The following is a 23421-nucleotide window of genomic DNA, read 5'->3' as shown; positions in this document are numbered from 1 at the left end:
CAGCATTGCACTCAACTGATACTTTTAATCAGCTGATTGAACTGATATCAGTCGACTGATTCAGATATTCAGTCGACTGAACATGATCCTAGTCGACTATAATTTGTGTCCAGTCGACTAACCCTGCACAGAACCAAATTGGACTCGACTGGAAGCTCATTCCAGTCGACTATCTTGGCCATTCTTCGCCGTAGACCCACCTTCAGTCGACTGAGTTTTAACTATAGTCGACTGATCTCGAACAGTGACGAAACTGACTCGACTGGGATTATATTCCAGTCGACTAGAGCTGTTTCTAGATCACCATTAATGAAGGATCTCGAATGTCTTCTAGTGTTGGGGTGGTCTTCGTCTTCTCGGCTTCCACGGAGATGGGAGACAGAGTAGTTATTGGGGTAATTGGAATTATGTCATTGCAATTAGCAATTGGAATGATTGAAGGAGGAGAGAAGAAAAGTCGGTTAAGCGTCTGGCGCGCTCTGCCTCCGATGCCCAATTTGTTCTGGCGACGGCGCCGGTCATGAGGGCGGCGCACGTGGCCTGCGCCAAAAGGAGCCCCAGCCACAGCCCCGGCAAGCCCATTTTTCTGACGAAGCTGAGGAGGATTGCCACCGGCATGCCGACCAAGTAGAACGAGCCAAGGTTGATGTTGGCATTGGTGGCCGGGCGGGCGCTGCCGCGGAGGACGCCGCAACCGGCCGTCTGTGGGCAGTTGCCGAGCTCACAGAGACCGGCGATGGGGAGCGCGAGAGTGGTGAGGTGGAGGATTTCGGGGTCGCGGGTGAAGGGCGTCCCCACTGGTGGCGCATGGAGGCGGTGAAGGCGGTGGCGGCGAGGTCGAGGCCGAGGGCTGCGGCAAGGGCGGCAAAAGCGGCGGTGCGAGCCTTAGCCGGGCGGTTGGCGCCTAGGACGTTGCCGACGCGGGTGGAGACGCCGAAGCTGAGCGCGTTGGGGAAGACGTAGACGAGGGAGGTGGTCTGGATGAGGATGCCCATGGAGGCCACGGCATCGCGGGGGTACGCGAGCAGGCCGCTGAGGAGGATCATCAGCTCGTACCACCACCACTCGAGGCAGACGGAGACACAAGACGGCGCCGCAAGGCGGAGCAGCGCTGGCCACCCGCGGAAGCACTCGCCGGAGAGGAAGCCAACTCCACCGCTGGGACATGTATCGCGGCAGGATCTAGAGAGAAGGACGAAGAGGAGGAGGCAGACAAGGAGGTTGAGGTTGGTCCACACCATGGCTGCCGCCACGCCAGCTATGCCGAGGCGGAGGCGAACTGCGAGAAGGTACGTAAGCGGGCCATGGAGCGCCACGCAGAAGGAGGAACAGTAAGTGACTGGGAGGGTGATGTTCTACGAGCGAAGGAAGACGCGGAGCGGGTGGAGTAAGGAGAGGAGGAGGAGGTCCGGCGAGGCGGCCGCGACGAACACCTGCGCTGTCGTAGCTTGGTTTAATTAATGATTATCTGCCTTTTTTTATTAAGAAAAGGGGGGAGAAGAGGAGACTAGAGAGGGGGTAAATTTGTAAATTTATGAATTGGGGGAGTTGAAACTAAGTTTGGGGAGTGCATGCAAAGAAAATGTTGGATGGGGAGTGCATGCAAAGTCCAGTTTGCAATTGGGGAGTTTTCTCCAATTTACCGTTGAAATAATTAGATATTTAATTTATTTTTTATTTGATAATTAGTATTTTCAATCTGAGCAATAAATAAGAAATTAATAGTATTCCATACTAAATTATGGAATTTTTATTTAGAATATTTATTTTCACATTTATTATTAAATTAAATCTATAAAAGGAACTTAGAGTCTTATAATTTAATTATTTTGAATTACTTGATTTTTTTTCTTCTTTGTATGAGAATTTACACCTTAGGTGAAGATTGTGTACTACATCATTAAATCATGTTGGTACTCATAATATTCAAATCAAATAACTGCAGTCTCATCTATTGACCTTCAATGAGAAACAAATAAACTAATTTTTTTTCATAGTTGGAATCTCAAAATTTATAAAGGTTTAATGAACTATTTTTGATACTTAACTTCTAGAGAATCTCAAATTTTATAAAAATTTAAATGTATTAAATGGGTGAAAATGCATACACACACAGTCTATTTTAGTTGCTATGACTGTTGATATACTAATGCTAATTAAGTATCTACAATAGCATCACAATTATGTTTTATGCAAATAATTGAGTTCTATATATATATATATATATACATGTATTCATGTTATATTAAATTATCTATTTTATACCAAACTTATAAAATGTAATCATGTAGATATTAAAGGTTTAATTAATAGAATTTTCTAAAATATTTTTTTTCTAGTTTCCCCTTTTAGATTTTGAATTATATATTTTTTACTAGTGATGTATGAAAGCAAATTAACTTGAATGGTAATTAATTGATTTCGTCACATAGTTGAACCTTCCCCAAAGAGACTTTGGTTGTATACGGCTCTATCCACAAAGATAAAAATAAGCATTTAATGACAATCAATACAACAAGTTAATCAAAGGGAAAGGGCATTCAATGAAAATCAATATATTAATTTGTAGAAATTAAGGACTCATTTAAATGCTTTGGATCAAGTAAAAACACACACCGCCAATTGTTCTAATGAACCTAGTGGCATATTGGTAATAATGATATGTTTGCACCCTCGAATCCCATTTACAGCGCACTACAAAGTATTTTCTTCCAGTGAGATGAAAAATTTAAGATATTGATTGTTTGACAAGAAATCGCTCGTATTTCTAGATTTATTCGATGAGCAAACCTTCAGAATTAGTCTAAGTCCAAAACCTAGATACCTCAATTATAGAAAAATAATATATTTCTATCATGGAGGAAGTTTCATTGGAGTTGGCTTAGAAAATTCTACTGTGGGTTACATTTTTAATTTAAATTGAATTGAATTTCCCACCAAATAATAGTAGTGTACTCCTCAAATAAAATAAAAATATCTACTAAAAGTAAATAGTAAAATATATAAATTAATAAAAAAATTATAGAAAAGAGATTACTTTAATTAATAAGCTCACAAAAAAGATGTATCCATAGAGTTGGGAGAAGGGTTGGTATTAATAAATGGGCATTTAAAAGGACTTTCCTAAATGGCCACCACATGTATGCATTTAAGAGCACTTTAACTCTATTTGAAGTTTGGGCAGCACATTGTGTTGGAAGCTTTCTTGAGTTATTTATAATTTTTTTTTCCCTTTTCACCTTTGTCACAATAAATTAGGAATTATGGATGGTGGCCATTGGAAAAAAGGATTTGCTTTAGGGCTTCCACAACATCTTCTCATGATTGAAAAGCTCATGATTCCTCTATCAAATTGATTGCTTACATCAACTTAAGTTGTTTCCCCCTTTGAATTCTTTTACAAAAGAATTTCACACTTTTAAAGTAATAATTCTCAAACCTTCAAATTTGTTGATGAGCCGTTTGAAATGATTGATATTGCATCATAGTAGCTAGAGTGCACACGAAGGAAAGCTAATTGTCTAAATTAACTTCACAATGTAAGCTTTCCATCACAAATGGCAAGGGGTCGCATATTTGTGATGGCTTTGTGACAAAATCATGGTCTGCCAACTCCTTGCTCATTTTCTACAACCCTCATTGGTCGTATCGTATAAGCCTTTGTCATTGTTGAAGACTTTCTAGTGAACGATTTAAGATATACTGACTATTTTCAAATTCTATCAAGAAGTAATATAACTCTCTTAAGATGATAAAAATTAGGTATGAGAGATAAAATACTTCTAGCTCGCCCTATAGATGAAAATGTAATCCTAATTGAGAAGAAAGTTACCAAACAAGGCTTCCAAAACTAACAATAGAATTTGACATTTTCTTCCCGAGATCTTTTGCCTCTTCAAATATTTTCATGCAAACATTAATGGCTCAACTCTTAAGTTTACTTTTTAAGTTTTGGGTTGACCTCAACTTGATATATATTTTTATTTTTGGACTCTCAACATGTATTAGGGTAGCCCGACCAACTTGGAATGATCCACTAAAAGTCGTGGGCTAACTTATTCTATAAGTTGAGCATGTCAAAAGCCTACCTAGATCGACCAAACATTTTTTGGGTCAACTAGCCGTAGGTCAACCAACATCTTGAAGGTTATACTTCTACTTGAGGCTACCAAAGTCTTAGGTCACCTACACACTTGGATGAAATTCCTTACCAATAGTAATGAATAAAAATATTCAAAATAAATCAATGCTCCCCCTCAACCTTAGATCTTCATCTAATCTTGTGTCCTCAAGTTAAGTCACCTTTATAGGTGATGAACATTTTAGAAATGAGAGAGAGGCTCTATCTTAGACCTTTATGTATGCTTCCGCTTGACGATACATCAGATACTAATCAAGCAATAAACAACTCAAACATACAAGTATGACCACAATAATATAAATTTAGCATGGTGATAATAAGTCAAGCATGTTAAGATACAACGACGGAAGTCAAGTTTGCTCTAACCATTCCTCCTAAATAGGTTAAACAAACTCTAAGATGATCTTCAAGTTCTAGGTCGACCTGTATAAATGGCTAGATCAACCTAAATTACTCTAAACTTAGCACATTGCAAAGTATTGTTTGGATCAACTTATGTTATGGAATTTCTAATAGTCAATAATTAAATATTTTAAAAGATCTAAAAATTATTAAATTTAAGAACAATGTATATTTTGATGTCCTATACCTAGGAAAAATAGTGTTCCATGAAAAATCTCATGTTTGGATAAAATTTAACACGGGTTGGGGGATGCTAAAGTTCTCAATGTTTTAAGCATCTCAGTTCATTCTAAATTCAATTATCAATCAAGAATGATTAATCTAAATATAATAGTGGGGCGAGCATACTAGGATTATGAATAACTTTTAAGAAAGGTAATGTGATCAAATTTGAAATTCTAATTAACTAAATTAACTACATTTAAAGTTTCAATATATATATATATATATATATATATATATATATATATATATATATATATATATATATATATATATATATATCGAATTATTAAGTGTCAACTAGATGTGAAGAATCATCATATGTTTCTCAAATATATTCCTATGATATCAAAATAAATTATCATAATAAAATATAGTGTAAATAAGCATGAAAATTGTAAAGGCCATCCAAATGTGGTGTGTCTTAAGTATGTTCCAAATTTGCATGTTTCATAAATTGTCATCCACTTAACAATAATCTCAATGAAGAATTGTACATTTTATATAAAACCATGATAGCAAGCATGATTAGCATGATTCAAGATCTTTAACATGATAAGCCAATGAATTTTATAAATGTCAAATCCAAGTAAATTAAGATATAGATCACAAATACAAGTTTGTGTGATGACAAACTATTGGATACATCAACTCATAAGGAGGAAATCAACAATATCTCTCTCATTTACTGGTGCACCTAATCTAATCTAAAAATATAAAGTAATAGATTTTGATCTTCAAAACAAGTTGTTCACTAGATGTTCCTTATGAATCAATTTCTTAACTATTTTTCTAGTTTTAATTCCCACAGTGGCATCTCTAGCCATGAAGGTCCATATGATGTTTCTTTAATTTTCGATTTGTTGGTGTAATCATCTGCCAAGTGATTGAGTTTAACTAAGTTATTTTGAAGTAGTTGATACAGAATTTAAGTTATGATCATATTGTGTCTCATATGTGTATGGAGTGTGCATGTTGCATAAATTGATAAGAAGTTCAAAAACTCAAGGTTGACTAGGAGCTTGGCAGATTAACAAGAAGTTCAAAAATGTCAAGATTAATCAGGAGTTTGGTAAGATGATTGGAAGTTCAGGATGTCAAGGTTGACTAGGAGCTTGGAAAAATTCACATGATCAATTTGAAGGCTTGAAGACTCGAAGCAAGATGTATTCAACAGTGAGAAGTATCGACAATATCAAAGACTTGAAGATGCAAGAATTAACGAGGGGTTGTGATCTCATATTTTCTTTACTATAGTCTACTAGAGGTTTGTGAAATCAATACACATGTATTCAAATTCACAGTCGGCATTTTAGTTTAATCTAAAGTGAAGTCAACATCATCAAGTTGACTAAATCAACTAGAAAATATTCTTAGACAACTAAATTAAGCATTGAGTTGGCTCAGTGGTCAACTGTAGATATTTTTCACACACAAAAAGGTTTTCTTTTGGCTTAGATGACTAAAGACAAGTTGAACCTATCAAAAATTATTAAGTCAACTAAGTAGTTCATTTCTCAAAATAATATATTCTTTGTTGGATTCAAATTGATTGAAATGGGGTTGAATCAACTGAGAAGGATCGATTAGATGTATAAGCTTTCTATCTTAGCCACTTGATTTGATTAGAACTAGTTGAGTTGATGAAATTGAATTTGAGTCAACTAGAAAAATTATCAGTTAGCAAATAAGTTTGTGATCTCATGTCAACTAAATTTGATTGAATCAACTAACATGGATTTAACTAGAAATGTTTTTCAATTGATCGACAATTAGTTATTGGTACAATAAGATTTTCTTATCCTGGGCATGGTGCAGTGGCAAGATGTTCAACAGATTAACCAAATATCCACAGTTTGAATCCCAACTAGGTCTAAACATCCATGGTTTGAATCCCAACTACAATGCACTACAGGTCATTTTCCTCTAGTGGGATGAACAATTTAGGATGTTTGTTACTGGACAAGCTGCTCATACTTGCAGATTTACTCAGTGGTGAACCAAGGGGAAGGCTGTGTTGGTGCAATCAACCTTTAGTCAAAGTTTACTAAGTTGACTAACCTCGAGTTAACTCAAGTTGGGGTTCGATGTTTGATTAATATATTAGTTGGTAGAGCGAAAAGTCAAGTAAGTTAAGGTTAACCAGATACTTGATAGTCGATTAATAGATTAGTTTTATTGAGTGTCAAGTATGTCAAGGTTAGCATGATACTTAACAAAGAAGTGGAAAGTGTTAGGATACAATCAAAATCCTACATTGGAAATATATGGAAAGGATCATGAGTTTATAAGATGGAAGATATCTTCATTGATATGAGGCATTTTGGGTAAAGCTCAAAACTAAAACTGTAAAGGCTTAGACCCAAAATGGACAATATGATATCATTGTGATGATATTAATTCCATCAGCACTAACAATTAGTATCAAAGTCATGATCTACGTAGAGCCATGTGGGGGTCCTCAAGAAAAATAAAGGAGGTAGGGGAGACTTAGAGATATTTTGATTCCATCGGTACTAATAGAAAGTCAGTTGGTCATGGTTGACCATGCATTTGGCGGTTGAAAGTCCAACATGAAGTTAACACAAGAAGAAAGTCCAAGTGGATTATGATTGACTAGACAGTTGATAGTCGAAAGTCCAACATAGAGTTGGCAATGAGAATTCGACTTTGATAAGGCTAAAACATGAATATTAGTCGATTGATAGAGTGTACGATCAACTAATGGCCGTAAAATCCAAAAAATAGAGCTACTAAAATATGGTGAGCAGTAATCATGAATACTAAATTGCTACAGTGACTACCAACTGATGAGTTGTATCATTCGATTGATGACACTTTAATAGCATACAAAAGCTTCAAAAATTGATTGAGAAACTTGACTAATGGCATCATTCGACGCAGTGAAAAGAAGCTTCATAAATTGATTGAAAAACTCAACTGATGTCGATCAAGAACCAACTAGAAATGCATTGATTCGAATGTAGAATTCGATTGATTAGATAATTGTTGACTGATGGTAATGAGGAGTTGATTGATATTGAAATGGATAGAATAGTTAAGTTGGCAAGTCAGAATAATATTCAAATTTACAGTGGATCATCGATTGATTGACGAAAATCAATCCCAATCTAAAGGCTATAAAAGTAGGATTTCAAGGTCATTTTAGAAGTCGATTCTTGAGAGGTTGGAAACGAAGTGTTGCTATATTTTTCACCACCAAGAGGCATTCCAAATCGACAATAAAACATCCAAAGTGAAGATTCATTCTTGTAACATGTTATGTTTACATTGTTCTTATTTCTATCTTGTTTACATTTTTGTGTTGCTTTGTATACAATAGGTATTTTAAGAGGTTTCTCCATCTCCTGAAGGTATCCGAGAAGGAGAAGGATAGTGGGATAGTCGTTAGGACTATACCTTGGACGTAGTAGTCTTGGGAGGTAGTGAACCAAGTAAATCGGTTTATCTTGTGCTTGTGTTTTCTTATGTTGTGTATTTTATTTCTGTTGTGTATTAACATTTTGTATACAAACATAAAATCTAGATGAAGCGGTTGACAACCCTAGATTAGATGTCACGATTAGGGTTGCAAATTAGAATTTATAAATTTATCGTAAACCCATGATAAATACAAATAAATGAAGTATATGGGCCTCGAGTCGTATTTTTCCAAGGGCTAGTAGCAAATTATTTAAATTAAGCTTTTCATGTCGTTCTTTTTGAGTTTTTCGAATATAAATGGGGTTTTGGTGTTTTCAAATCAATTGAAAATGAAAAATGCAATGATTTAACGAATTGCAATTGAAATCAAGTTACCTTCTAAGCTTGAAATGCTAATTCAAATCAAATTGATGGTTGGAATTCAAATGCACAATAAACCAAAACTATCAAAAACCCTAACTGTTCAAACCCATAACCTAGCCTAAATGCAATCTAAATGGATCTATTGATGCAAGCAAAATGAAACAAATCAATTCAATTTAGTGGAACTTGATGGCTAAATCCTAAAATGCATTGAGAGCTCTTAACCTAGCTAAACTAAAAATGCATGTTGGCACGGAACAGGAAGTCTAGGGAGAAATTAGAGTTTCAGTTCAGCAGGAAAGATCGAAGCTAAGATAAGCAAACAATCTGATACATCCGCAAGCAAAACAATCTGATACATCAGCAACCATTTGGCACGAAACAGTAACTTCAGAAATCAGAAGGTTTCGTTTACAAACAAGTTAAAGAAATGAAAACTTAACAAACTCTAAATAGATTAGAATTCGAACAAACATTAAGTATCAATTAAGCAAACCAAATTCACAAAGTTGCTAAGGAATACGATTAACAAAAACTTAGAATCTGAAAAATAGCAACAACAATCAACAGAAAGCAGAAATCAGATAAACACATCCATCCTTCCCTTCTCCGATTTTTTCTCCTCAACTGGGTGTCAAGCAGCTTCACTGATCCAATTGGGGTCTTCACGTCGGTCTCTTGTGTGTTGTATTCACTGCCCGACGTCTGAGAAGCCCGGAAAAACCCTCTCCGAACGGAACAGAACGCTGTGCAGTAGGCTGTTTGAAGCTGCGAACCGGATTTCCTCTATTCTTCTTGCTCCGATTGATTTGCTGACGATTCAAGGGAGCTCCGAGATCCTAGGAGAACCCCTCCATGAACCATGGCCTCGTACTGTGCAGCCAGCCGCCGGAAACGCCAAGAACAGAGGCTTGCAGCGCCGGAAAAACCCTCTCCGCCGCGCGCCTTCCAGCCGCTGGAAAATACCCAATCGACCGGCGTTGAACTCCTCAAGGACCAAGGATTGAAATGGAAGAAGTTTGGGTGGACGGGGCTTTGCCTATTCGTACGTCGCTGAGCAGGGGTGCTTCTCGCGGGGACGAAGGTGAACAGTGGCGGAGCCATTGTTCATCGATTAATCGGTTGGGTTTTATACAGTCGATGAACTGATTAATCTCAGCCATCCGATCTTGATCTGATGGTTAGGACTGATCTAGGGCTTTAGGGCAGCTTAGGGCTTCCAAAAATTTGCGAGATCTTGATCGGGCTTGATCTAGGTCATGTCCTCCATGTTGGCTTGATCAATTTGGGCAAATTGGCTTGATTTGGCTTGATTTGATCGCGATTGAGCTCGAGTTTGATCCGATTTGAACCCTAAAATCAATTAAAACCCAATTAATGCAAAAATTATCATTAAATCATGAAAATTATAATCAAGCTTCAGATTATGCAATATAGGACAATTAAGATCAAATTGAATCATTTTATAATTTATTTTCATGTAAAAGCCCAAAAATAAATCAATTCAAATGCAAGAAACCCTAGCTCATTAGCGGTCAAAGTTATTCACCCTCTTCTAGCTCGTATCAATCCTAACAGGCTGCCCACCTTCAGGATTAGTTGAGCTCAAGGCTCAGATACCTAGATCATCAAAAATAAAAAAGATTTTCTTATCTTGGTTTTAAACAACTAAAAATAATTTGAGTTAACTAAAATAAAATAAAAGCTACTCATTTGAAATGCCTTGTCCGTTATTTAAAGGTTGACTTGTGAATATAAATAAGGGAGTGGGCCTTTAAATATAAGCGGGCCTTAAAGGCTCAAATCCTTTGATTCATGTAGATTGTAAGTGCTCATGACATCTTTTAGAAAGTTGATTATAGCTTACCTTCTTACTAACTTATGCAAGCTCTTCCTTTCTTTTTTCTCCTGTATTACATTGTTTATATCATTTGTAAAAGAAAAACAAAAGGTATATCATTTGCAAAAGAAAAACTATTGCAAAAGATTTCTCTATATCTTAAAGGAATTCTATTTTAGTGAATTGTTATGATGAGTGACTCACCTAATGAGTTAGGAGGTTATGGCGTAGAACAAGATTGTTTGAAGTGTTGGAATACAATTAAAGTCTAACATTGAAAATACATGAAAAAGATTATGAGTTTATAAGATGGAAGATATCTCTATTGGTATGAGGCCTTTTGGGTTGAACTCGAAATAAAATTATGAGAACTTAGGCCTAAAGTGGATAATATTATACCATTATGAAGATATGTGGATTTCATCAATACTAATAATTGGTATCAAAGTGAGGGGTGTTCGATCTTAGTGCAACCACTAATCAAGCATTTTTTAATTTTTTTTCTTTTTTGCTCTTATTTTTATTTTATTATTCTTCCGGCACTAATAATCCAAGATCAAGTCTTAGTGCTTTCTGTTTGTTTTTATTGTGTGTGCAAGATAAATGATCCATTAGGAAGGCTATAGCATCGCTAGACCACCATTATTCTCTGGGGAGGACTTTATCTACTTGAATGAAGTACTATCTCAAGACGTAGGTGGAGATGTGGATTATAATCCAGACGGGATTCACAATTCCCACCAACAATAACGACATTCCATAATCATGTGAAAAATGGGGCGTAGCCACGAAACGAAAGATAGAGGCTGACACCAAGGCAACCTAGATGCTCCAATACAGTTTAACCAAGGAAGAGCTTAACAGGGTTGGTTCATTCATAAGTGCTAAAGACTTATGGGACAACTCATAGAGCTTCATGAAGGGACGTTAGATACCAAAGTGAGCAAGCACGACCTTCTACTCAACAAACTCTATATCAAGATGCAACAAGGAGAATCCGCAAGTGTACTACATGTATAAATTCAGGACATGCTTAATGGGTTCCACGCCATCGGACAATCCGTGGAGAATCAGGATATTATAAGGTACGCACTAAAAGCGTTCCCCAAGAACACCTTGTGGACATCAACGGTTGATGCATATAAGGTCTCTAGGGACCTTTCAAAAATCAAATTATACGAATTATTTTTTGAATTCGAGCTGCATGAACAGACTAATGCTAGTCCCGTTGTAATGCCCGAAAATTCTCAAAAATAATTTTAAAAATATTCTATGATTTTTCTGGAATTTTAGAATATTTTTCTAGAATTTTTGGATTAGCGAAAGTAGTAAAAATAAATAGAAAGTATAATGTCCGAGCTGGGATTTGAACCCGCAACCTTTAGGAATCTGCAACTTATAAAATATTTCCAATGACCAAGGAGCCCAGCAAGGGTGTTACGAAAAAGAAGGAACCAAATTTTATTCATAGGCGAGTTAGGTCTAGGAATCACTTAATATAAATAGGAGACTTAAGAGAGGATTTGGATGATTTCGAAAACCCTTTCCTCACCTCTCACCCAGAACGCCGTCGCCCCTCTTTTCTCCTCCCTCTCGGCACCCCAAACCCGAAGAACGAGGATTCCGTCCCCTAGGATCACAAGGAAGGCTTCCGGAGAACTTCTTCTACAAGGACGCTCCTCTCCGCGAGAAGAACGCGTAGACATAGGGAGATCGCCGAGAAGATCTTCTTCTCCGAGACTCTAACGGAAGAATTGTAAGGAAATTAGCGCAGGAGGTAAGTACCTCTCACCTGCAGTATAAGTAGCTCCGTTCGTATGCATAAATTCATAGTTTTAGTTATTCATAAATTTATGTATGTATGTGGAGATTAGTTTCTCTTACAGAATTTAAGGGCACCTCTAAAGATGGGCTTTATAAGTTTTAGCATGTGTTTCCCCCTCTAGTTTGGGATTTAGACGCATGTTAGGTGCCTAGGGTGTGTCCTTAAAGCAAAAAGAGAATTATAGACACGTAAGGTGTTTGAGAAAATGTCAAGAAGCTCAAGTATAAGTTTTAGCATGTATAACATGTTTATGAAAATAATTTACCTTGACTCAGTAATTATGTCTTTATGACTTTTGAATGTTAACAACTATAGAGTTCTATGTCAATAGCATGCTAAGTAGTAGTGAAAGGTAAGGTTGGAAGTTACTTTTGATGCCAACAGGTTATTTAAGATAAATTCAGCTAGCCCTAGGCCCATGTTTAGATTGCGCCTAGTATATGCAAGGTTAAAGAAAAAAAATATTAAAGAAAGTATTTGCTCAATCGACTGGGCGCTTCACCAGTCGACTGGGAGCGAATAGAAGGTTCGGGCGAGGCTTCAGTCGGGTTCCAGTCGACTGGTCAGTCGACTGACCTCGAGAAAGGGATTGCTCTTGAAAGAAAGACTAGACGACAAGCTGAATAAGAATTTGAAGAGTCGTTAGATCTAGAAAGCAACGACGAGGTTGCTACCGAACTAGTAAATCTAGTTTGAAAGATGCTAAAAAAGAAGAGTGGAATTCAAAGATCGAAAATGAAGAAAGTGGTGCAAAAGGTAAGCTCGACCAAGCCACTAACAAACAAGACTGAACTTACCTGCTACAGCTACAAGGAAAGGGGGCATTTCAAGGCCTAATACTCAAACCAAAAGAAAGAGCACAAGTCAAAGAAGAAAGTGCTCAAGGTCACCTGGGATGAATCTTCCTCAGAAAACTCAAAGGAGGAAGCAAACACAAGCTTCCTAACTCTCCCAACAAGAGAAGAAATCATAGAGGCTTAGATCGAATCAGACATAGAATCAGACACAAAATCAAATTTAAGTCATGGATCCATATCCGATCCAAAAGATCCTAATAGTCTGTAACTATTAAAAAATTGTATTCTATTATCTATTACCTGATTAAGAAATTGACTAAGTCCAGTGCCCAAGATGACTCTTTCCAAAATGAGGTGGCACTCCTCAAGAAGAAAGTCAATATTAGTTCACTAACTGAAAATGTTTAAGTTGAAATTTCAACTCATGTCAAACTTGGGGAAGAAAATTCCAAGTTAAAACTTCAGATTGACAACCTAAAAAGATCATTGAAAAAGTCACTTCGGGCTTCAAGTATTTTGATATGATTCTTGGAACTCAAAGGGTTGTGTACAATAGATGTAGGCTTGCATACAAAGTCAAACATAGGTCTTACTTGTCTTTGCTTAATCGACCCAAAAAATCCTGAGTCCAAGGATGGGTTCCTAAGTCCATCCTGACCAATCCAGTTGGACTGAACCGCTACTGGCTTCCCAATGATCAAATACATTATTTGATCAAACCTAATAGGGTCACGATCTAAGGGGATCCTAAACTATTCATGATAGATAAACTTGTTTGCTTTTATTTTTTATTTTTGTTATTTTTGTACTTAGATTGAACCTAGGCTAGTTAAGGATAAAATTTGATTAATACTTGCTTAACCTAGTACCAGGGTGGGGCGAGATGATAGTATGTTAAGAAAATCTAGTATAAATGGTCAAGTGGGGTAACGAGTACTCTATTTGATTTACTTAGCTGAGTGGAACAAACTCTAGACTAGTTAGACTAGAGCTCTTCTCTAATTAGTTAAGTGTATAATTTCTAAAACTAGCTTTGTCTTAGAAGGTGATCGTTACTCCGATACCCAAGAAGGTCCTATGCCTCGTCACTGCTTGGAAGCTGATTCTTGAAATATACACTTAATTAATTAGTCAAAAGATTAAATTTGAATCTAACTTAAGGTTAACCAAATTTTAGAAAATCACATTCAATTAATTAAGATAATAATGAAAACTATCTCACAAAATTCATAGGAGTAATTGTTTGATAATCTAGAAATGGGTGAGATAGAATTAGGCACTCAAAAATTTAACCTTATTTAAACTTTAATTAATGGAGGTAAACTTTAATTAATTAAATTAACATTAATTAAAACTTAATAAATTAATTAAAACTTAACAAATTAATTCAAACTTAATAAATTAATTCAAACTTGATAAATTAATTAAAAATTAACTAATTTTAACAAATTAATTAAAACTTAACAAATTAATCTAAACTTGACAAATTAATTTAAACTTAATAAATTTATTAAACGTAACTAATTAATTAATCAACTTAAACATATTTTAAAACTTTTAATTAACTTAAGCAATTTAAAAGCTTGACCCAACTTAATCCGAGCGCCCGGATATAAATTCAGGTGCCCTAAACACTACCCATAGTATTGCGTAGGAACCCTCGATTTTTAGAATCCAGGTGCTTGAAATTTTTTCAGGCGCCCAGTATCGCGATAAATCCAGGTGCCCCGATTCAAATCTAGGCGCTCGAATCTCATTTATAAAAGTAACTCAAACCTTACATCTTCAAATTTCTAAAAACTCCTTCCCGCACCATTGCCAAAGGTTTTAGGTCGTCAGTTCTTAATTTTCCTACCAATATGCCTAGGTAAGCCCTCGAACGATCCTAAAGTAATTTAAATTATTTTTCCTTAGTTAAAGTCTTAATTTATGAATTAGGATTAATTAAGACAAAAATCACTAAGGTTGGGACTTCTAGTACCCCTAGTACAAATCTCATATTCCCCACTGAGAAGCTTAAGATTAGATTTGTATCATTGATATTTGTACCCCTACACTCTAGATATTTATGTAAGATATTTTTTGTACGCTCATGCATACCTTCCATAGAGGTCGTAGTGCATTACAGCCTACAGAGATTGGTGTATTGAACTCCTTAGCTCTCTTAGCCTTGTCACTGATGGTTCTACCTTATGACAGGCCGGAACTTCGAGCCCTGAACTTGATAACTTTGCCTTACGATAGGCCAAAATTTTAAGCCTCAAATTTGATGGTTTTGCTTTACCACAAGTTGGAACTCTGTTTAAAACTTCAAGACTTGAGCTCAACGACTTTGCCTTACAACAAGCTAAAACATCGAATCATCAAGCTCGCAAATTTGTCGAGACACTGAGCCTCAGGCTCAAAGACATGCCCCTTGATAGGAGGGGATACTAAGCCCTTAAATTCACAAACTCACTTGATGGTAGGAGGGGATATTTAGTTCCTTACTAACCTGGTTGTATTACGACACCACCCCTCATTAGGCCTTAGGTACACATTGGTATGCCTTGAGGTAACACCCTGGTGTGCAGTATCTTACGAATATATTTTTTATATTCTTTCTTTAAACTTTGTTATGCGTATACAAATATTTCGTTGAAGCTCTTGAAACAAACACTACTTGACAAATATGCACAAGGAAAGTATGCTCAGTTTGTATATGGCATACTGACACAATCAACATACATAAGGAAGTCTATCTTTAAGGTAAAAGGAAGGGTTAGTTCAACCACTACGATTCCTAGGTTGACAAGGAAAAGCACCCAAGAGAATGCTACATAGTAGGGAACTCGACTCTCTGTATAGGATAATAATCACAGTAACTTCTAAGTTATCAAAGGAGAAAAATCCTGCCATGATTTAATACAATATTACAAGAATAAAGAGAGTTCATAGTTCTGGTCATCCAAAATGCAAAAAGTTTGATAGCAATAAGATATCTGGGTTCAGCCTTGTCGTTTAGAATCAGGAAGGTTGTCCTAGATCTTTTAGGGGTCTAAGAAACTCAAGTTAGCTCCCTTTGGTATTAGACCAGACTGAATAAACTGTTTACCAGCTCCTTCAAAATCATATTTTAGCATTTCGCTAGTCTTGATTCTCAGCAGTTCGTAGAATTCAAGGGAGCTCAAGAAAGCAGTCTTCTTCTCTTTCCATCTGACCTCTTCATTATCTTTGAGATCCGACAGCTCTTTCTTTAGCAACTCCAATTCAGATAGCACTCTTGCCTTGTTAGAGGATAATTGCTCTCCTTGTTTCTTCTCTTCGGATAGTTGTAGCTCTAGGTCTTGCCTTCTCGCCACCGCTTCACGTAGATCTCAGAGCAACTCTCCTTGTTGTGAGTGGCTTGCAACTAAGTCAGTCTCCATTTTTAGATTTTCTCCTTGTAGAACGGGGCCTCCTCCTTAGCCTTGGAAGCCTTCTTCTGGGATAATTTCAAAGCAGTCTGAGACTTCTTTAGCTCCTACTCCAATTGGTGAAACTGTGTGGCCTGGAGCTCAGCCTCTTTTTGTTGTCTCCCTAGCTCTTCTATAGCCTTTTTCAAATCAACTTGGGCCTCCTCAGTGTCAATGCAGGCTTTTTCTATCTTAGCTCCAACTCGAGCCTCCTCAATTTCCTTAATAGGGCTCTTCAATTAGTTCTTTAGCTTGGCCACCTGAGTTTCCAGATCGCGACGAGTGGAAACCATCACTAGGATATGTCGTTCCAGCTCTTGATACTCCTTCCAAATCTGGTCATGATATCATATTGTTAATCGTATGACCCCCCCCCCCCCTCCCCAAGATTGCCCTACAAAGGTAATATCAAAGTGGTACAAAAGATGGTTACCTTAGCTAGCAAGCCATTTAAGTATTCGCACAGAATACTTGTGGCCATTCGGGGCAATACCTCTGTCTCATATCGTTTGCAGTCTTCCACAGAATGACGAGCTGGTCTCTCTTTTTCTACGGAGGTGGTACGTTGGCCCTCTTTAGAAGCACTTCGCTAAGCCTGGGGGGGACGGGTAGAGGTCATTTCTTTTTCTGATGTAGGAGGGGCTGAGGTAGTCTCATAGGTAGCGGCAGGCATCTTCCCATTGTCATGCCGACATTTCATTCTGGTCTCCGGAGGTAAAGATCTCAAAGGGGAGACCACTAGTGGAGTTTCTTTAGATACATTGCTGGGAATCTCTTGTATATTGATGGGGGTCTCTTTTTGCCCCTGCTCTGTCATAGAGTTCTCTTTTTGATCCCTACTCCTCTTCCTTGAGCGAGTTCTCTAACAGTCTCGGGATCGGGCAGTACCTTAGGAGTTTAAATCTCTGGAACAGGTATAATTGGCACCGTAGTTACATCTTCCTGGGGACCATTGGACTCAATAGTAGGGGTTGGTGTCTTAAGTGGAACTCTATCCTTGGGCACATCAGCTATTTCTATGGTCGAGGACTCAGCTACATCCTCTGAAACGCACCAGCTGTCCGTCGTGGAAAGGTCTCACTTTAGGTGTTTACTGACAGAGGCATTCAACATGGTCTGATCTGACATTATAAAAGAAAAATTAGTCAGCATAAAAATGAACTTCAGAAAAAATGGGAAAACTTAGTGATTCTTCTAATTGGATGACATTAGGACTCAGGCCAGCTCTGTACAAGAGGGATTCATTATTCACCAACAAATTTACATTAAACTTTAAGTTAGATAATATCTCAGTGGTAGAGAGGAAGGATGATTCTAATCTATATGGACCTAGAGTAAGTTGAGGAGGTGGCTCTGAACGCCAGAAGGTCGGCCAGGTATAGGGTTGAGGTGGCTTTAAGAATAAATACCTACTCTTTCATCCCTTATGGGAAGTCAGGTACTTAGTCAAGAAATTACACTATGGTCTTACGACAAAATAAACAAGGTCGAGATCTCCCCATTTAGGATAAAAAAGTAGTGGAAGAGCTGAGAATCAAGAGGGATCTGATAAATTTGAAAGATAATGGAAGCGCTACAAATTAAACGATACGAATTTGGGGCCAACTGAGACAGAGAACATTGAAAGTATGTGGCTAGATTCTGGAGAAAAGGGGATAATAGAAATCGTAAACCCCCCTCCAGCTGCCCCTGGAAGAAAGTGACATAACCCGGAGGGGGTTCATGAGGTAGCTGGTTAGGAGGAGTCTAATTCTATGATCTAAGGGGATCCCAAATTGTTCTCTAAGCAATACCTCATCTCCTAATGATAGGGCAGATTCCTGAGTCTCGTACCAAGGGATGGAGACGGTCATAGGTACGTGCTAGGGGTAAAAACATAATAGTGGGGACTCACTAAGGTTGAATGGGGGTGTCATAGAAGAGAGGTTAGGAAAGTGTGAGTAATGAAAAGGGCGAAAACCTAAAATTCAATGTGCAGGTAAATCCGAGGCAAAAGAGGGGCAGATAGAGAGCGATCAAACAAAGGGGCCTTATTAGGCAAAGATGATAGTGGCAAAAGACGAGGAGGAACTACGATGATGGAGGAAGAAGACAGAGAAGAAGTTGCTTCGTCGAAAGAAGAAGACAGAGAAGAAGTTGCTTCGTCAGAAGAGGAAGAAGCACGAAGATAGTGTTTTTCTCTATACGATGAGAGAGAAAATTGCTTACCCCTTAAGTTAAATAGTCACCTGATCCCTACCATTGTAAGCCAAATCAAGGGACCGGATAAGTTGATAAATAATTTGAAAAGCGTAAGATAGGGTAGTATTTTTGATTAGTTAGGCTGATCAAAGTAAAACCCTCATACAACCTAAGGCATCTGACTTAACTTGAGTACAGTTAGTCAGACTTCGCCTCCTTTGACTAGACTAATTCTGGAGACTTATGAACTAACAGGGTGATTCGGTGGTTACATGGACGTCGGGTATAACAGGATATGAGTAAAAAAGAGTAAAAATAAGTAACAGTTAATTTCCATGAAACCTCGACCTCCTACTTCGATCTTGGTATGCTTCCTTAAGCATATGCCGACCTCCCGTGCCGATCTCGGTATGCTTCCTTAAGCATATACCAACCTCCCGCTCCGATCTCGGTATGCTTTCTTAAGCATATGTCGACCTCCCACTCCGGTCTTGGTATGCTTCCTTAAGCATATGTCGATCTCCCGCTCCGGTCTCGGTATGCTTCCTTAAGTATATGCCGACCTCCTACTCCGGTCTCGGTATGCTTCCTTAAGCATATGCCGACCTCCCACTCCAATCTCGATATGCTTCCTTAAGCATATGCCGACCTCCCGCTCCAATCTCGCTATGCTTCCTTAAGCATATGCCGCACGACCTCCGGCTCCAGTTTTGGTATGCTTCCTTAAGCATATGCCGACCTCCCGTTCTGGTCTCGGTATGCTTCCTTAAGCATATATCGACCTCCTATTCTAGTCTCGGTATACTTCCTTAAGCATATGTCGACCTCCCGCTCCGGTCTCGGTATGCTTCTTTAAGCTTATGCCGACCTCTCGCTCCAGTCTTGGTATGTTTTCTTAAGCATATGCCGAGCTCCTACTCCGGTCTCAGTATGCTTCCTAACGCATCCGCCGACCTCATGACTCGGGCTCGTCACGCCTTCAGCATTATGTACCAGTCTCATGGCTCAGTCTCGGCACGCCTTCTGCATCGTGCACCAACCCCATAGATCAATCTCGGCACGCTTCCTGCATCCAAGGTCAACCTTTGGCACGTGCTACTTATTTGAAGACATGGTCGTTTCACTTAAATCGGGGAGCACAGAACTGATCCTTCCAAGGAAATAGGAACGCATTCTCAAATATATATCAACGGATGAAATCTTTCTAGAACGGAACAAGTCTACCAGAATATTTCTTAAACGATTGTTAATATTTCGGAGATCAATTTCTATAAAAAGGTAATCCATGTCCATGGGGAAGAGGTATGCACACATAAACCCTAACTTTCCTAAGTCATTAAACTCCTTGCGCCAAACCCTAACTTGAGCGTCGAAGTGGTTTGTCGGGTTCCACCCCCGGTGCCATTCTAACTCTCTTTTGGAGTATTCTACAAGCCTGTTCTTTTCCTTCCGCAACTTCATCACAAAAGTGTGCACATCGCCGAGCCTTGAATCAGCGTTTAAATCATCCACAGTGTACAGGCCGGAACACTATGGGAATGAGAAATGAAACTAAGTAGCAATGCCACTTCTTACCACTTTTTAAGGTAAAAGAGTAAAAAGATAAGAGAACTGTGTAGATTTTGATTCCTCTATAACAATTTAAATTAGTGCAAGCCTTTTTTTATTTTTACTTATTTTTTATGAATTTACAATTTAAAGTTTTTGAAATATAATAATATTGAATCGTTAATCGACAATTGTAAACCGTAATCATCTAGGACAGTTAAGGTTAAGGGTCGACTTGTTAGGAATCGTCCGATGATTTCGAACCATGATCAAGCCTGCATGAAGTTTCCCCTTCACTTGAGCTTCCATCTTCAGCATTGCTTGCGGCTATGATTAATGTTTGATGCATGAATAGTTTTTGGGCAAGCTCCCCTTGTAATTAAGGCGTCTTGTCATTTCATATAGCCTTAACGCTTTGTTTGGGAGGAGGTGAGTGAAGGGGAAAGAAGGGTAAATAAGGGGAAGGGAACTTTGAACCTTGTTTGGAAAGGAGTGAGGGAAGAAGAGAGAAGGGTAGGGAAGGGCAAGTTTTAACCTTCCTTACCCATGAAAAGGGAGATTTTTTTACACTCCAATTTGAGATGTAAGGAAAGAAAAGGCAACTCTAAATATTATTTATTTCAATTTTATCCCTATTTTAAAATATTAATTACTAAATAACTTATTTAATCTAATTTTTTTAAATTTCTCTCGCTGAACAAGATCTTTTTGCTTCTTTCTTCTTCATCAAAATCTCTATTCATTGTTAGGTAACTATAACTTTTTTTTGTACAGTAAATCCATAGGCTAATCATTCTCCAGTTGTGAATATATCTGTCACTTCAAATCACTATCATATGTTGCAACAATATAACATTTGTGATGTTTCATGAAAAACTTGTAAAATAAAAAAAAAATCAGTAGAGTAATACCTTCTCAAAGTAATGCGTCAAAGCCCACATGCTGAATACATAGTTCACTTAAAATATGTAAATTAAATTTATGAATTAATATGTTAGTTCATCTAATATAGTATCGAATAATACGATGAACTCTTCTATAAAAGAATTATTTTTTATTTAAAAAGTAATTAATTTATATTTATAAAATAAATATTAATATTATAAAAATAAAATCATTGTCTAACTTAAAAAGTGAGAATATTTTTATAATTTTATATATTTAACCTTCATTCCCTTTTCATTTACCCAAACAGAATAACACATGTTACGTTAATTAACCATCCCTTCATCCTAAACGAAGGAAACATAAATACTTTATATCCCCTCCCTTCTTCTTTTATTAATGAACCTTCTCCTCACCCTATTCAAATAGAGCATAAGTGGTGTATTCTTTTTACCCTTTTTCATTATTATTATTTTTTTGGTGTAACCTTTCTTGTTGCACTTGTAACAAGTGATGCTTGTTTGGATCTTTTGCAATCTTCTTCTTTATTATCTTTTCCTTGATAGCATGACTATGAAGAAGTCACGGATGTCAATGATAAGAAGGTTTCCCTTTGACTTCTCAATTAATGAGAGTCTTGCTTTCAGAAAAAACCTATAGTTCACCCTTTGGCGTAGTACTTTGATAATTAGAGAAGTTCTTCATTCAGTCTTCCTCATTTAGCTAATTATTAGAATCGCAAAAGGTGTCCATCATGGTCTAGTTAGCTTACATCATAAAGACTTCAATGGCGAGGTTCTTATATGTGCACCCAACAGCCCTCATCAAAGAGAACTTTGTCCCTATAACACTAGAGAAGACATAGTTTAGTTTGTGTAGTTTGCATCCACCATTACCTGAACATAGTGGACCACCTTTCGACGATAGCGTGGTCCATTAGAATATGACATCAAAGGTAAGACATTCTAACCTATTACATGTTTTTTTTTTTACCTTTTCAATTCAAATTGTTGTATTTTTAACATAAATTCATAAACAAATATTTCATTGATTTAAGAATATAATTTCATTGGCTTGTTCAGTTTAAATGATCAAATAACTTAGTCAAATTAAACCGAACCAACTTAGTCAAACCAACTGATCAGTTTGATTTATGCTCTGTTTACATGCAAGAGTGGATGAAGGATGGATAAAATAAACCTAGGGATATGGAAAGGAAAAGGAATCTTTTCTCCCTTCCTTTCCCTCGTACTTGTTTACTTGGATTAAAATCCATCCATCTCTTAAATTATTTATTTAAAAATTTAAATTATTTATTTACTACATTACCCTCTCCTTCCCTGCTTGCTTGCCACGCCCTCTTCTTCTCCAAGGTCGAGCCGCTCCACCCCCTCCACAGTCAGACCCCCCTCCCTCGCCCCGCCCTCTTCTTCCTCCTCCTCGTCGTCCCAGCCACCTGCCTTCTCTGACCTCGCGTGCCGGGCAAGATCGAAGGAGGCTGAGAAACAGGGCCCGAAGCCACTGCCTTCCCCTCCGTCTTCGCCTCCGCCTCCGCCATGAATGATTTCCTACCGCCGCCTCTGCCACCGATCGACCTCGCCTCTGGCGGACGGCGGCGAGGTCGAGGCTGTGGTCGCAGAGGAGAGGGAGAGGGGGCAAGGTCAAGGGGAAGGGCGGGGCGGTGCGGGCAAAGAGGGAGTCGAGGGCGCCGAAGACGACCTGCTGTGTCTCCACGCGGGCAGAGGCCATGGACGGGCGAGGCAAGTGGAAAAGCTCAAGGATGTTGTCGCGGTGAACGAGACGAGGAGCAACAGCAGCAAAAGAATGTTGTCGCGGTGAACTCTGTTGCCCCATCGGAAGCATAGCTCAAGGAGCCACTCGAGCTTCGTCGCCGTCATCGCCACGGCGGCGAAGGAGAGGAGCATGGAGACAATGAAGTAGCATTGGCGTACGATGAGAAGCAAATTGAAATTGCACGGTGTCGTCGTCGGAGCCGGAGGCGCCGAGGTCGCCGCGGGCGGAGTAGTCGACGCGGCGGCCGCCGTGCTCGTCGCGCGTAATTTTGGGAGAAAAAGGTAATTTTTCTTTCCTTTCTCGCTTTCCGCCCGATTTGGGAGAGACGGTTTTTGAGGGAAAAAGTATCAGCAGATGTATTCCATTTCTTTCCCCTCGTCAAAATTTATAAAAGTAAACAGAGGATGGATAATTACGGAGGAAAACTTTCCTCAGTTTTCCTTTCCGCCCCTCCAAGTAAACGGACCCTTAGTTTTTTGGTTTGAATGAAACGATGTGCCCCTAAATAGACCCTAAACATGCACCAATACTCTTAATTATCTCAC

The 23421-nt window shown here is 38.2% G+C and overlaps 1 pseudogene; it reads right to left on the bottom strand.

Moving 5' to 3' along the window:
* Window positions 1–221: 221 nt before the first annotated feature.
* Window positions 222–22936, bottom strand: LOC141819142 (protein DETOXIFICATION 48-like; annotated as a pseudogene).
* Window positions 22937–23421: the final 485 nt, after the last annotated feature.

The sequence above is a fragment of the Curcuma longa genome, chromosome 2, assembly GCF_044706935.1.
Source record: "Curcuma longa cultivar G26 ecotype Majalengka, Jawa Barat chromosome 2, ITB_CL_G26_1.1, whole genome shotgun sequence".
NCBI lineage: Eukaryota > Viridiplantae > Streptophyta > Magnoliopsida > Zingiberales > Zingiberaceae > Curcuma > Curcuma longa.
This window is presented reverse-complemented; position numbering and strand designations above follow the sequence as displayed.